Source organism: Symphalangus syndactylus, chromosome 14 (genome assembly GCF_028878055.3).
Source record: "Symphalangus syndactylus isolate Jambi chromosome 14, NHGRI_mSymSyn1-v2.1_pri, whole genome shotgun sequence".
NCBI lineage: Eukaryota > Metazoa > Chordata > Mammalia > Primates > Hylobatidae > Symphalangus > Symphalangus syndactylus.
This window is the reverse complement of record NC_072436.2, coordinates 65,286,908-65,290,448: the sequence shown is the minus strand read 5'-3', so window position 1 is coordinate 65,290,448 and position 3,541 is coordinate 65,286,908. Positions and strand designations below refer to the sequence as shown.

Below are 3,541 nucleotides of genomic sequence, written 5' to 3'. Positions count from 1 at the left end.
CCCAAGGTGGGTTCATTAAAATACTGCATTTTTTGGAAACCTTGAACTGAAAGGGGATATGTTATTTAGAACCTTGTCCTAGTACCTGCAAACCCTGAGTCAGTGTTTGAGGGGACTGCTGGTCACGATCGTTTCAGCTTTGAATCCCCTGTTCTGTGTTCTGCTTTGTGATTCTTGGGCTAGACCTCTGCAAACCAGCAGGAAGGGGATTAGAGCTCGGGGGAGAAAGCGACAGGCTCCCTGCATCTGCCTCTGTTGAGCAGTATGGTCCAGGCAAGTCTGCTTCCAGTGTGCAGTTTCCCCCATGCTCCTAGAATCAGCCTCAGCACAGCCCCTTAGAGATACAGGGGCCCAGGAGGCAGGCCTCCCCCATCTTCCCACTGCGCCCTCCTTCAGAATTTTAAATTCTATTCATCCCAATCTTTTCCCTTTGTTCCCCAACCCCTAAGGGGTGGTATCTGCTCACTGTAGCTACTACCTCAGTGAGACTCCTGAATTTTTTTTTTTTGAGATGGAGTCTCGCTCTGTTGCCCAGGGTGGAGTGAAGTGGTGTGATCCTGGCTCACTGCAAACTCCACCTCCTGGGTTCAAGCAATTCTCCTGCCTCAGCCTCCCTAGTAGCTGAGATTACAGGCACCCACCACCACGCCTAGCTAACTTCTGCATTTTACTAGAGACAGGGTTTCGCCATGTTGGCCTGGCTAGGCTCAAACTCCTGACCTCAAGCAATCCACCCACCTTGGCCTCCCAAAGTGCTGGGATCACAGGCGTTAAGCCACCGCACCCAGCTGATTTTTTTTGTTTCTTTTACAGCAGTACTTTTATTTTTCCTTACACAATGACGTGTTGCTGGGGCCTGATGTTCTCACATAACAGTAAAAAAACAAAATGTGTTGTCATCTCAAAGAATTGAGAATTGAGTACAAGAAAACTCTACATAAATTAAAAGGATGAATACATTTACAGGTGGAAATGCAAACTACTTCCAACTCAAGATAAGTAGCAGCTCATGGCGTTCTGGCATGAAAACATCAGCTAAGAAAGGAAACTTGGTCCTATGGCTTGTACTTTTCCAACCTGATAGATCGGCAAGACAGAAACAATTGGTTCAGGAGCCCTTACCAGGCTCTACGGCAGAACACTCTGCCCTGACACATTAATACACTGCACAGATCGGAGACTGCTGGCCACACAGACTCACCAAACCACCGACCTGTCTTCCACAAGCCAGTTCTTACCTCAGCCACGAAGTGACCAAGCCACACATACTAAGGGTTGAAATCAAAGACATGTATAGGGTATTACACAAATACCAAAGAGAACAGTTAACTTGAATACAAGGTCAAAATCAGCAACAAGTTTTACAATCCAGTGCTGATACCGGATACAAACCTTAAGGACAAATTTCTTTTCGAAGGCTTATTCCAGTTTCGTGAGGCTAGTATGAGGTGTATGCATTTGCCAGGAGCAAATTTTTTTTTTTTTCTTTTGAGACGGGAGTTTCGCTCTGTCACCCAGGCTGGAGTGCAGTGGCACGATCTCCTCTCACTGCAAGCTCCACCTCTCAGGTTCATGCCATTCTTCTGCCTCAGCCTCCCCAGTAGCTGGGACTACAGGCGCCTGCCACCACGCCCAGCTAATTTTTTTGTATTTTTAGTAGAGGTGGGGTTTCACCCTGCTAGCCAGGATGGTCTTGATATCCTGACCTTGTGATCTGCCCACCTCGGCCTCCCAAAGTGCTGGGATTACAGGCGTGAGCCACCGTGCCCGGCCTCCAAGGGCAAATTTATACTCCGGAATTAACCCATGCAGTAAATGCTACTCATCGGCTCACAGTCCGTTTAAAAGCGTTTGTGGTGGATAATGGAGGGGCCTGACTCATCTTACTCCTGCTTGCTGATCCACATCTGCTGGAAGGTAGACAGGCCAGGATGGAACTGCCGATCCACACCGAGTACCTGCGCTTGGGGAGGGGCACAATGATCTTGATCTTCGTGGTGCTAGGCGCCAGGGCAGTGATCTCCTTCTGCATCCTGTCAGGATGCCCCGGTACATGGTGGTGCCGCCAGACAGCACGTGTTGGCATATAGGTCTTTGCAGATGTCCACATCACACTTCCTGATGGAGTTGAAGGTGGTCTTGTGGATGCTGCAAGATTCCATGCCCAGGAAGGAAGGCTGGAACAGTGCCTCCAGACACTGGAACTGCTCGTTGCCAATGGCGATGACCTGGCCATGGGGCACCTCATAGCTCTTCTCCAGGGAGGAGGAGGATGCGGCGGTGGCTATCTCCTGCTCAAAGGGCAACACAGCTTCTCCTAGTCATGCATGATCTCCCGCTCGGCCGTGGTGATCAAGCTGTAGCCGAGCTTGGTGAGGATTTTCATGGGGTAGTCAGGTCCTGGCCAGCCAAGTCCAGACACAGGATGCCATGGGGGAGGGTACAGCCCTTGTAGATGGGCACCATGTGGGTGACCCCATCTCCAGAGTCCAGGACAATGCCAGTGGTGTGCCCAGAGGTGTAGAGGGACAGCATGGCCTGGATGGCCACGTACATGGCCCAGGTGTTAAAGGTCTCAAACATCATCTGAGTTATCTTCTCTCTGTTGACCTTGGGGTTCAGGAGGGCCTTGGTCAGCAGCACTAGGTGCTCCTCTGGGGCCACGTGCAGCTCACTGCAGAAGGGGTGGTGCCAGATCTTCTCCATGTCATCTGTATTAGTCCATTTTCACACTGCTGATAAAGACATACCTGAGACTGGACAATTTACAAAAGAAAGAGGCCTAATGGACTTACAGTTCCAGGTGGCTGGGGAGGCCTCACAGTCATGGCGGGAGGCAAGTCACGTCTTACACGAATGGCAGCAGGCAAAGAGAGAGAGAGCTTGTGCAGGGAAAATCCCATTTTAAAAACCATCAGATCGGCCAGGCACAGTGGCTCATGCCTGTAATCCCAGCACTTTGTTTGGGAGGCCGAGGCAGGCAGATCATGAGGTCAGGAGATCGAGACCATCCTGGCTAACATGGTAAAACACTGTCTCTACTAAAAATATGAAAAATTAGCCGGGCATGATGGCACCTGCCTGTAGTCCCAGCTACTCGGGAGGCTGAGGCAGAAGAATTGCTTGAATCCAGGAGGCGGAGCTTGCAGTGAGCCAAGATTGCACCACTGCGCTCCAGCCTGGGCGACAGAGCGAGACTCCATCTCAAAAAAAAAAACAAAAAACACAAAACAAATATGAAGTTTTGGGTTTGTAAGTCCTAAGTTTCTGGGTTCCAACCCGAATTAGTACCCACTTTGTGGAAGGTGATATTATTTGGACCTAAGTCTGAGCAGTTGCAAAGGGGCCAGAGAAAATAAATGACTAGGTAAATTAGATATCTGTGAATAAGAAAATGTGATGGCTATCTTTTTAAGTAACTGAATTACTTAATGATAGTGAACAAAGACAAAATCCTATCTGTATCCTTTCCTAACATCAAAGGCTGAAATCAGAGAACTTTAATTGCAAAAAGCATTTAATAAGTCTGAATCCATAGACT

At 49.0% G+C, this 3,541-nt stretch overlaps 1 pseudogene; it reads right to left on the bottom strand.

The window, feature by feature from the left end:
- Positions 1-792: 792 nt before the first annotated feature.
- LOC129461667 (actin, cytoplasmic 2-like) lies at positions 793-2,725 on the bottom strand (annotated as a pseudogene).
- Between the last annotated feature and the right edge of the window lie 816 nt (positions 2,726-3,541).